General features: G+C 43.7%; 1 long non-coding RNA gene across 1 annotated transcript; it reads left to right on the forward strand.

Moving 5' to 3' along the window:
• Nucleotides 1-2,673: 2,673 nt before the first annotated feature.
• Nucleotides 2,674-8,332, forward strand: LOC123403480. The gene is made up of 3 exons (XR_006611481.1): nt 2,674-2,746; nt 2,901-3,005; nt 8,233-8,332. It is a non-coding gene; the product is annotated as an uncharacterized LOC123403480 (long non-coding RNA).
• Nucleotides 8,333-13,437: the final 5,105 nt, after the last annotated feature.

The following is a 13,437-nucleotide window of genomic DNA, read 5'->3' on the forward strand; positions in this document are numbered from 1 at the left end:
GATGGACTCGGTGAGGCTACTTATTGCTCTCGCGGCTCAAGAATGTTGGACCATACATCACATGGATGTGAACTTCACGTTTTTGGCTGGGGAGTTAGAAGAAGAATTGTATGTGAAGCAACCACCGGGATATATCAAAGAAGGAGAGCAACACAAGGTATTGAAGCTACACAAGGCGTTGTACGGGCTACGACAAGCTTATCAGGCATGGAGCATCAAGCTTGACAGTACATTGATTTCTCTAGGTTTTGAGAAGAGTCCACTCGAGCATACGATGTATAAGCGACGTAATGGAAAGGATTGTCTCTTAGTGGGCATCTATGTGGATGATCTGTTGATAACTGGAGCTGACGAAGAGATGATTGCAAACTTCAAGCTACAAATGAAGGAGCTATTCAAGATGACTGATCTAGGGCTCTTGTGTTACTACCTTGGGATCGAGGTACAACAAAAGTCGGACGAGATCACACTATGCCAGCAGGCATATACAAAGAAGATACTTGAAAGCAGTAGCATGGAAGATTGCAACCCAAGTTATGTTCCAATGAAGCCTCGTCTTATACTAAGCAAGAAAAGTGAAGCACCCGTGGTTGATGCAACGGAGTATAGAAGTGTGGTCCGAAAGTTGAGGTATCTCACGAATACAAGACCAGACTTGGCCTATTCCGTTGACATAGTGAGTCACTTCATGGAAGCACCCACGACGAAATACTGGACAGCTGTGGAAAATATACTCAGGTACATCAAAGGGACAACAAACTTCGGTTGTATCTATTTGAGGGAGAAGAAGAAGGAGATGCTGGAGCTATTGGGCTACAGTTATAGCGACATGTCAGGAGATGTGGACGACCGTATAAGTACCTCGGACGTGGTATATTTCTTGGGAGGAAATATAGTGAGTTGGCTATTACAAAAGTTGAAAGTGGTCGCATTATCCTCACGTGAAGAAGAGTATATTGCAGCTGCAACCGCGGTGTTTCAAGGTGTGTGTCTAGGAAGGCTATTCGGTGACCTCACAGTTAAGGAACGAGTGGTGCACAACGTTGACGACAAGTCTACAATCTCTCTGTGGAAGAATCCAGTGCATCATGATAGACGCACAGACATCGATACGAGGTATCGGTACCTACGGGAGTGCGTAGAAGAAAGCAAGATTGACGTCAACTACATTTGCACTGACGACCAGCTTGCAGATGTCCTGACCAAGTCTTTGGGACGACAGAAGTTTACAGAGATGCGGAGAAGGATCGGCGTCCAAGCTCTGAAGTGAGGACATCGTGTTTAGGGGGTGATTGTTGGAATTAACCACGAGTCCTAGTCCGGCTTGGACTTGGAACCGTCACCGTGTAGGTATAGGATTAGTAATTGTCTTGGTTAGCTACTATATATACGTACAAGTACCCTTGTAATATTGTATCAGATCGATTAGATGGCAAAGCAATAAAATCATAGGTGCGACACACACCTATTGGCCATCAAGTCGCCTCGTATTCTCTCGTGTGTTGACTAGCCGACGACTCGTTCAAGCTAGCTAGCTGCCGTAGCTAGTATCCATCCACCTGCGTGAGTGCCTGCTTGGTTATGTTGTACTTACGTGTGTTCCGCCAAAAGTATCGGCCGGTTACAACACATCAGGCAGGAAGTTCGTATGTGCATCTCTCCGAAAAGTACTCGGAGGATTGCAACGTCGAGGACAGGCATGGGCCAACATATATTATGTAGTACAGTACTGCAAGTCAAACTATACGTGAAGTACAACGTAGGATTACATATGCTGTACACTGTATCCGATTGGCACCTCCGGTGGCGGGTCCAATCAACACATGCGGTGCATTAATTGTAGGGCACTGCAACTACAACATGCAGCTCAGCTTATTGGGTGGCAGCAGTTGAAGTTTCCATTTTAACATTGCCCGTGTCAGGCTATGGTAAGTAGACTGCACTTCCAGTTTGTTTGGTCATTGGGTCAAGAACAATAGATAGATACCAAGCTAGCCAGAATAATAAGATGCCGTCAACATCATCCACGGGAAATATAAAAAAGTTTTAAAAAAGATGAAACCTAGGAAGAATCTGTATACTTGGATCTTCCAAATAATATTATACTAGCACTGCTTCTGCTGCCTGCTTAATTCCAGGCCTGCACAAATTGGTACAATTCCAACTAACTTATCAAGCGAAAGTATAAACGAAATTGGTACAAATTTGATTCTCTTTTATTTCCCACTAGAGGTAAACATTTCCAAAACATCCAATTATACAGAATTTCCAAAACATTTCCAAAACATCCAATTATACAGAATTGCTTAATTCCAGGCCTGCCCTATCCAAGGTATTAATCCGTCAAACATCCAATCAATTCGTTTTGGTAGAGAAGTAAGAGAATTCTGCTGCCAACCGTTACCACCCTCATAATCCTGCTGCTAAGAGATTTCTTTTCAACTCCTCCAACAAAACTGCGAGTTTGAAAATAGATTTTCCTAACTGAACGTGTAGATTTTCCATGTCGGACCCACATATCAGCCGCTGGTACACCTAGCATGCATGCACATAACTGGTTGTACTATTCTATTACTTAGATCAAGTCAATGGAACTTACGAATTATTTAGAACTTCGATTCGCTTCTGCGTGCTATATAGATCATACTAAGCCTGTTTCTCCATGGATCCATCGTCTGAAGCAGCTAATCTCACAAATTCGTGGCCTCTTACCATTGTTGCAGGGTGGACGTGACTGGACGCAGTGGTAAGCCCCAAGCTCCTTCGTGTGTGTCCTAGATTACTAGCACATTAACTTGTCATTTATTGGGTAATTGTAGTATTTCGTTCAAATTTTTTTGGAGCTATATACCTTCCAAATGCAATAATACATACATTTTTTTCACTCTGTTTTCTACAAGGGGCGGGTATGGATAAGGTTGAACTGGCTAACGTTGCAAAGCCGGCTGATGAGCCCACTCTAGGAGCAGCTTCGTCCTCAATATCAGCTGCTCGAGGAATGAAAGGTATGGATCCAGTTAGAGGATAGTATGTAGCTCGAACCAATATATATCCGTTCGTACTCGTACCTATCTTTGGATTTTTCTCCTGGGAGCTTCTTGATTAGCAAGTTGAACCACCGACCTTTTAGAGTTTTAGTTCACAATGGAACAAAGGTGAACAAGCTTGCTGCTATGCTAACAATGCTTGGATATTAGCTTCCTTCATTTAATCTAGTTTCCTTCCTTTGCTCAGTAGGCGATCGAAAAATCGATCTGTTTCTTGCTGTCCTGTTGCTATGAGCTTCTGCCTTCTTGTTGGTTTCACCTAGTGCAGCCGCCATTATTGAATCCACTGGGAGCTTCTTGCTACTTATTTTGCGCAGTTGTTATTTTTATGAGGACGGTCTACTGCTGTTGTGTGCGTCACACTAGATAGAACTGTCTCAAGCATTTTATTTTTGTTTTTCTTACTGACTTTTGGTAATGTATTCATACTATGCGCCTCCACATAGTATAGGGGTCAAAAATGTACTTTTCCATCATCTAAAGAATTTACAACTTTGATTTGCGATAGCTTGACTAAGAGTACAGTTCCTGTAAGAAAATCTTCGTAAAAATGGTTTTACGGGGTATCCGTATAGTGGAAGTTGACAGCAGGTGAAGTGTTTTTTAGTTCCCCTAAAACTTCCCCCAAAAGTGGTTTTTGGCGATGGCATGACGACGACGGCAAACTCTAGCAGCGGGCGGGCGGCACGAGCGTACTCCGTTGACGGTTAGGTGACGTGAAACTTTTTTGGGAAACGCCATCTTCGCATAGACTGAGGCAATGTTTTGGAGAAATTACAGGATCTGCAAAAATAATTGCACGTTTCAGAAAACTATTCAAGAACTTTTTTCAATCCAACTTCACCTAAACAATGGTTATTTTACGAAATATGGGAACTGTTAGAGATGCTGTTAAGACGGACCTAGAAATATCTATATTTGTGGAGAAAAGTGAGCACTCAACTAGCACCACATGATATAAATTGTGAATTTACACCTTACTATTTGGGAATAATTAAGTTGTCTACGCTAGTACTAAATCAAAATTTAGTTGGCATTGAAGGTGGCACGGTGATTCAAATGCTAAACAAAGAAGGGTAGCGATTTATTCTTCGTTTCTACCAGATGCTACATCTTAAGCACCTTGGGAGCGTAAATAATTGTGATCATATACATGTAAAATGACAGCAAGCCCACTGTTGTTGGTTTAAATAATGTCGGCTGCATGTCGGCGTTCCGTGCCACCAGTAAGGTGGCTTCATGGTCTGACGTACCGGCCCCATGACAGACTGTCAATGCTCGACATGCTCGACGGTGATGTGGTGCACATCACCATCCGTGGAGGACTCACGAACCAAGGCGCAGAGAATGAATGACTTGAAAGTAGGATTATAACTACGATGGTTAACGAGCAAAGGGCATGCAGCTACGTCAGCAATGGAAGCCACCTTCTTGCAAGACAACTCATTCGGTAGCATTTGTTAGCATGTATTTTGTTAGATGAAACACATGTTGTGTGGTAACCTCCGAGTGATGAGGTTACCAGCACACTGAGAACCAGGAGATAGTAAAAACCATAACTTAACTCAAGAAAAGTCGTAAAAAAACAATTCAATGATTAATTGGAACAACCCATGCGGAGAGAACTTCCTACATATCCATGGGAAAGGCCTCATCATGCTTCTCACACTTGGACACCACCTCGACGTTATCGTCCTTGAAGACGATCACATTTAGCATGTCGGGTGTCACTAGCTTCAAGGAGACTAGGTATATGTGATCCAGATTTGGTGACGAGCGGTGAAGGAGGCCCAACCCTGATTGAGGGTGAGCCTATCGTTGATCCACCAGACCATCACCCTCGAGGCAGCACTAGTGTTTGTCTTCATCCTGAATTACTTTAGGACATCGGTGAAGTGATTGGTGGGCTCCAGTGCCTTCGACAAACAGTCCAGCTTTGGTGCAAGCATGGCATTGTAGAAGTGGGTTGGCCCGGCCCTCATGGAGAAGCTCGTAGTTTTTTACCGCGTTTGGGCATTGCCGAGCTATACCACCGCCTTTCCCTTCTTGTCGGATGTAACCACCTCTTTGCCATTGGAGTTCCCTGAACTACCCTGGTTGATCTACATTATGAACAACATGACTGAAGGTAAATGAAGGGATAAATGCAACACACATCAGGGACGGAGCCAACATTCATGCATAGTGGGGGCAAGTTTGTTCATGGAAGGGGTAAAGTTCATATAAAGTGAAACTTTGTTACTACAACAACTATAATCATAGTAGAAGAATCAATTTGTTAGGGGGTCTAGCCCCCCTCGCCACCCCTATATTCCTCCTTGCACACATATGAGCACGATCTATGAAGAATGCATAATTTATTAAACCCCACCCACCACATCATTCAACTACCTTTTCCAATCGTTTGTATATCTTTGTCTTCTACCATCTCCTGTTATATATATTTGTCTCTTAGTCTTCTAACGTCTACTATTCCATAAGTCTGTATCACTATCTCTTTGTCTCACCACCTCTCCATGCACGAACCCCATCCATGAACGCACTCCACTGCCACTTCAAACCATCTATATAATATATGGCTCTCTTTGTATACTACCGTCGCCTCTCTATTTCGTCTTTATCTCACCACCTCTCCATCGCCATGAACCTCATCCATAATCCCTTCCACGGGCATTGGATTTACCCCCTCCTCCATCGTACTCGATCCTGTTGAAACCACTTAAATCCATCAGATTTCCTGAATCTAGTATCAAATCTAGCCGGAGAGACAGATTAAATACCTAATGTGCAAATCGAGTTCGGGCATGGTATAAGAAAGGAATCGTAGGCAACTAAATTAGTTGAGTACAAGGAGAGAGGGCTTACCGCCATTGCCAAGTGCGTGCTACTGAGGTGGTAAAACCGGTTAACGTCGCCATTGCTCAATGCCCATATTTCACGCTCGCCACAGATGGTGTGAGATTGGAGAGTGGGGGAGAGACCGGTGAGAAGAGGGAGAGAGTAGTTATGTCCATGCTTGGGAAAACAACACATCTCGAGCATGGCTTGTTGCTAGCAATTTGCGACCAATGCCCACATATCACAAGTTCCAGCGCTCGGGCCCGGATGTGGAAAAACGATTGATTTGATCATTCCTACTCATGGGGGCCAAGCAACACATACTACAAATCAAACAAAAACTGCATCAACACACCTGGCTGGATCTAATACGTGCTATCAAATGCACTGTCGATGTCTCCTACATGACGGAACCTGCAGCTTTAATGGTATCCAAGCGGAGATGCCAATCCTGGGATCTGTCATGTCCCTGCACCAACGTAAGGCAGCGTAGGCATGTCGAAGCCGATTGATAGATAACTTGTGGTACAGTTCCCTTCGTACCATCCTAGATATATAACAGCATCTACAGTCAGACTTCTCAAATCCGTCTCAAACCTCCGGAGACGGGCCATCCGGTCAATGATCCGTACAAAAAAATCTACCTAACCGGAGTTCTCAAACTGCAGACAAATGCCAGGATTGAACGGCATCCCTCATATCCAACCCAAATCTAGGGTGGATATGAGGCAGTTTGGGCGCGCTCGGGGCCGTCCGCCCGGTCCACCGCTGGCACACTCTGATCCCACAAATCCCCCCTAAGCAAATCCTAGGCTCACTTCACTCCGCTCCCCCACACTCGTGTTTCCCCAATCCGTCCCAACCCGAGCGACGATGACCATGTCCAGCACCGGCAGTAATTCCGATGTTAGCTTCGGAAACAAGGACGAGTTGGCACTCCATATCGCGCTGGATCACTCGCGGGTCGATACATGCAACATGTCCGGTTCAGGTGCAATGTCACCCATCACCGATCGCCACAACACTGACTCCGAAGCTGCTCCTTCACGGCTTGCGTGTGAATCTGCGAGGGCGGACCAATCGACACCACCCACTCAACGACCTGCTTCATCTCCCCGCCGATGTTCCGTGTACGCAGCGGTGGGTTCTAGGGAGATGGAGGCACACGTCACCCACCACGGGAGGCAGACAGCAAGGGAGATGGGCCTCGCATCTGATGTTGGTGTGTAGTCCGGCTGCCGCCACCATATGATGCCGCTGCCAATGATGAGGAGCGTCTCCTTCAGTGGGTGTATCGTCGGTCACTTACCACGGCGGAGACGGACGCCCGACGGCTGCGGAGGATCAATGTCAAGCAGCTCTAGCTCGACATTGAGTATTTTGAGCCGGAGGGCATCGCTTGTCACTTGCAGGGCTCCATCATCATCTGCGATTTCTCCAACCATGATAGGTCCGACTCTGTCGGCTCCGACATGGACCCACGTCCTTCCAGAGACGCCTACAACAGCGGCAGCAACCGGAAAAGCAAAGGGTCGGCTAGAAAGTGTTGATGCTCCGCCCTTTCATATCTTGCTAGTAGTATCTACTCCCTCCGTTCCTAAATATAAGACCTTTTAGAGATTGCACTATGAAATACATACAAATGTACATAGACATATTTTAGAGTGTGGATTCATTCATTTTGCTTCGTATGTAGTCTTGTAGTGAAATATCTAAAAGATCTTATATTTAGGAATGGAGGGAGTACATCCTAGTATTAGTTAGCATTTGACGGAGAATATAAACTGTATGAGCTATGACCAATCTTTTTTTGATGTTTATATGTAAATTTATGCCCGTTTGCTATTGGTTTAGAGTACGTTTCCTGTTGATTTTTCTCGTCTGGTGATCTACCTACTACGTTGCATGATCTTGTATGAATACAGGATTTTAGATATGAGACGCGTTCGGGCGTATAAGATCTCAAATTTGACAAATCTGGCTGTAGATGTTCTAAGTGCTCCCCGTACTGTTCAGCATGTCCAAAATTAAATAACGTGACCAAGAGAGTCTAAAAGTCTAGGAAATACCAACCTCTGTTCCGAATTAGGCAATACTCCCTCCATTCAGGTTAATTATTGGAGGAACGAATGTAGCAAGATTTATTTTAATTCGAGATACATCTATTTTATTCATTTCCGTGGCAAGTAATTGGGGAGGGGATGAGTAGTTAACTAGTCCGGTGATCTACTTCTCCATCGAGGTTACATTCTGCTGGCCCTCACAACGCGCCAAGGTTTTTCATGTGTATATGAATATGCTTACGGCTTTTATTTATAATTTTCTTTTATTATCAATGTATGAGCAGACTGCATTTACGCTATCGGTCAGGAGCAGAAAGCCTTGGACAGACTCATCATGGAGGTCGGCAATGACTCTGGAGACAAGAACGTTCGCCTGGATGGACTTCAGATATCCATGACATGCATTGCTAAAATTGCTAAGGTGAGCTTCCTTTATTATTGTATATATGTCTTTCTATGTCGCCGTACGTGACCAGCATTGCATACTAATACTAGCATTATTTCATCGTAAGCACGGATAATGTAGTAGCAAGACAAATAGAGATATTTCGGACCAATGTAGGAAATCCAGTGTGATGTTTCGAATATTCTGGAACCCCCTCATTTTAATAAACCCGCTAACGAAACTCTATGACCTTGCTTGAACATGATCTGTATCCTTTACCAATAAGGAAGCAAACACTTCAGTTTCTGCCCACTGATCCAGAGCATGTATCACTGTATCCACTTCAGTTTCTATAATGGGATCAATCCGTTGGCTGTAGAGAATCGTTCCTGCCTGACTCACATATGTGCAGAGTCGCCCAGTGGTTGTGTGACAGACTTGATCCCTTTTTTTAAAAACTTATGAGATTCTGTTTGGTGTGCAGGGCACTACGACATACGATCTGAAGATAACCAGGAGCATGGTCGGTGGGCTATCACTGGAATGGCATCCTAATAAAAAGCAGGTAAACCCCCCCCACCCCACAGAAAAAAACTTTCTCTCATATTTGCTTGCCAGCCAGCAGGATTTCATATGGTGGTTTATTCCAGGGACCAATCAACCTTGACAAAGCAGCAGGAGAAACCACACCGGCTGCTACTCCTCAAAAAACAGTTGCTAAAGCCCTATCTGATGTTATGCATATGTTAAGAGGAAAATGACAGAAGATGGAGTCCAAGAACCCAAAGAAAGCAAAAAAGGACAAAAAGAGCAGGCGTAAAAACTTTCGAACTTTGTGTATGCCCCCTTTACATTCCTCCTAATAAGGAGTGCATGATGGCCAACTCCATTTTTAAATTAAATTTGTAATTCAACACAAAGGGGATGTAAAATGATGCTTCCTGCGACTTTCATTTATTCAGTACACTATCATGGTTTGATTGTTATTTTTACAATGGATTAAGTTTTGTTTATTACTATTATTACCACTAATGCTAGGGTAAACTAGATCTTCTCCTGCCATTAATCAAACTTTTCATATTCGATCAAGTCTTCTATTATATACTAAAAGGAAAATATGTATCAAAATATAGATGAATAATCTAGAAAATCCCACGTTAAACATAAACGTCTCACCTTCAATTTTGTACACAAAAAACCCACAGCCGTTAGATTAACTTAAAAGTTCAATAAATTATCCACCAATGTCATTGCCATTACATTAAAACACGTCCTCCTCAATTTCAAGTAACCGGTTAAAATCTGATCTCCCGATGTGAACGTTGCTGCCGTTATGATCTCATCTCCCGATGCCCTATCATGGCCTCCGCGTCCGCCGGACAGCCAAGGATGGCCGTGATAGTGTTGGTACTAGACAGAACAAATTGAGCCGACGTGCCTAGGTAAATACCATTTGAGCTTCCATATTGTCTACATGAGGTTCTAGACAATTCTTCACTGCAAGGCAAAAAAAGGCAATCGAGCGGTACGTACCTGTTAGGAAACATTGTATGGGAAACAAAAAATTTCGTACGCACACGAAGACCTATCAGGTTGATGTTCATCTACGAGAGGGAGATCGGATCCACATACCCTTGTAGATCGCTAAGCGGGAAGCGTTAAGAAACGTGGTTGATGTAGTGGTACAGCTTCGTGATTCAAATCACCGTCGTCCCACGATCCATTCTGATCTTGCGTCAAACGGACGGCACCTCCGCGTTCAGCACACGTACAACTCGATGACAATCTCCGCCTTCTTGATCCAGCAAGATGGCGGGGAAGTAGATGAGTTCTCCGGCAGCGTGATGGCGCGCCGGTGATGGTGATGATCTATTCCTGGAGGACTCCGCCCGAGCTCCGCAAAAAACCGATCTAGAGGAAAAACTATGATCTAGAGGAGAGGACAACACGTGGCAATGTTGTGTCTCAAAAGCCCTAAACCTCTAGTATATATAGGAGGAGGGGAGGGGCAGCCTTGGCGCGCAAAGGAAGACCTCCTTGGGTCGGCCGAAGTGGGGAAGGGAGGAGTCCTTCTTCAATCCCACTTGGATTAGGACTCCTTCCTTATTTTCCCACCTCTTTTGGATTTTCAACTTTTTCCTCATGCGCTTTCCTTGGATGACTTTGTCAGCCCATTATACCTTATTGCGCATCCAATAAACCCACGTGGACCCCTTGGGGCATGGTGGGCCCACCCAATGGGCCCCCGGAAGCCATTCGTCACTGCTGGTACACTGTCGGCAATGCCCGAAAACCTTTCGGAATCCAAACACCAACTTCTATATATCAATCTTCGTTTCCGGACCATTCCGAAACTCCTCGTGACTTCCGAGATCTCATCCGGAGCTCCGAACAAAACTTCGGTCACCAACACATATAATCAACTATACCAAAACATCATCTAACCTTAAGTGTGCAGACCCCGCTGGTTCGAAAACTATGCAGACATGACCCGAAACACTCTCTGGTCAATAACCAACAGCGGGACCTGGATGTCCATATTGGCTCCTACATATTCTACGAAGATCTCTATCGGTTGAACCTCTATGTCAAGGATTCATATAATCCTGTATACTATTCCCGTTGTCCTTCGATATGTTACTTGCTCGAGATTCGATCGCCGGTATCTCTATACCTAGTTGAATCTCGTTGCCGGCAAGTCTCTTTACTTGTTCCGTAATACAAGATCCCGTAACTAACTCCTTAGTCACATTGCTTGCAAGGCTTGTTGTGATGTTGTATTACCGAGTGGGCCCCGAGATACCTCTCCGTCACACGGAGTGACAAATCCCAGTCTTGATCCATGCCAACCCTACAGACACCTTTGGAAATACCTGTAGAGCACCTTTATAGTCACCCAGTTACGTTGCGATGTTTGATAACCCACAAGGAATTCCTCCGGTGTCCGGGAGTTGCATGATCTCATGGTCATAGGAACAGATACATTGACGTTTATAGTTTGGGTCTTGTCCATTACATCATTCTCCCAATGACGTGATCCCGTTATCAAATGACAACACTTGCCTATGGCCAGGAAACCTTGACCATCTTTGATCAACGAGCTAGTCAACTAGACGCTCACTAGGGACAGTGTTTTGTCTATGTATCCACACATGTATTTTTGTTTCCAATCAATATAATTATAGCATGGATAATAAACGATTATTATGAACAAGGAAATATAATAATAACCAATTTATCATTGCCTCTAGGGCATATTTCCAACAGTCTCTCACTTGCACTAGAGTCAATAATCCAGTTCACATCACTATGTGATTTTAACGAATCCAACACCCATACAGTTCTGGGGTTTGATCACGTCTTGCTTGTGAGAGAGGTTTTAGTCAACGAGTCTGAACCTTTCAGATCTGTGTGTGCTTTACAAATCTCTATGTTATCCTGTAGATGCTGCTACTACGTGCTATTTAGAAATATTCCAAATGACTACTCTACTATACGAATCCAGTTTACTACTCAGAGTTATTCCGATTAATGTCAAAGCTTGCATCGATGTAACCCTTTACGACGAACTCTTTAATCACCTTCATAATCGAGAAAAAAAAATCCTTAGTCCACTAGTTACCAAGGATAACTTTGACCAATATTTAGTGATTCAATCGTGGATCACTTTTTGTATCGCTTGACAGGCTCATGGCAAGGCACACATCAGGTGCGGTACAAGCTTGGCATACTTTAGAGCCTATGGCTAAGGCATAGGGGGTGACCTTCGCCCTTTCTCTTTCTTCTGCCATGGTCGGGCTTTTGAGTCTTACTCAAATTCACACCTTACAACACAACCAAGAACTCCTTCTTTGCTGATCTATTTTGAACTTCTTCAAAAACTTGTCAAGGCATGCATTTCATTGAAACTTCTATTAAGCGTTTTGATATATCTCTATAGATCTTGACGCTCAATGTTCAAGTAGCTTTATCTAGGTTTTTTCTTTGAAAAACTCCTTTCAAACAACCCTTTATGCTTTACAGAAATTCTACATTACTTCCGATCAACAATATGTCAACCACATATACTTATCAGAAATTCTGTAGTGTTTCCACCCACTTCTTTGGAAATACAAGTTTCTCATAAACCTTGTGTAAACCCAAAAGCTTTGATCATCTCATCAAAGCGTATATTCCAACTCCGAGATGCTTGCACCAGTCCATAGAAGGATCGCTGGAGCTTGCATACTTGTTAGCATCCTTAGTATCGAAAAAACCTTCTGGTTGTATCACATACAACCTTTTATGAAGGAAACCGTCGAGGAAACAACGTTTTGACATCCTATGTGCAATATTTCATAAATAATGGAGCAACTGCTAACATAATTCCAACAGACTTTTAGTATCGCTACGAGTGAAAAAGTCTCATCATAGTCAACTCTTTGAACTTGTCGGAAACATCTTTGCGATAAGTCGAGCTTTTCTTAATGGTGACTTTTCACCATCATCGTCTGTCTTCCTCTTAAAGATCCATCTTTACTTAATAGTCTTACGACCATCAAGTAGTTTTTCCAAAGTCTACCCTTTGTTTTCATACATGGATCCTCTTTCGGATTTCATGTCTCCAGCCATTTGCCGGATTCCGGGCCCACCATTGCTTCTCCATAGCTCGTAGGTTCATTGTTGTTCAACAACATGACCTCCAAGACAGGGTTACCGTACCACTCTGTTGCAGTACGCAACCTTGTCGACCTACGAGGTTTGTAGTAACTTGATCCGAAGATTAATAATCACTATCATCAGTTTCCACTTCAAATGGTGTAGGCGCCACAGGAACAACTTCTTGCGCCTTGTTACACACTGGCTAAAGTGACGGTTCAATAACCTCATCAAGTTCCACTACCCTCCCACTCAATTCTTTTGAGAGAAACTTTTCCTCGAGGAAGGACCTATTTCTAGAAACACTTTGCTTCCGGATCAGAGATAGGAGATGTACCCAACTGTTTGGGATATCCTATGAAGATGCATTTATCTGCTTTGGGTTTGAGCTTATCAGACTGAAATTTTTTCACATAAGCGTCGTAGCCCCAGACTTTCAAGAAACGGCAGCTTATGTTTCTCCAAA

Source organism: Hordeum vulgare, chromosome 1H (genome assembly GCF_904849725.1).
Source record: "Hordeum vulgare subsp. vulgare chromosome 1H, MorexV3_pseudomolecules_assembly, whole genome shotgun sequence".
Taxonomy (NCBI): Eukaryota; Viridiplantae; Streptophyta; class Magnoliopsida; order Poales; family Poaceae; genus Hordeum; species Hordeum vulgare.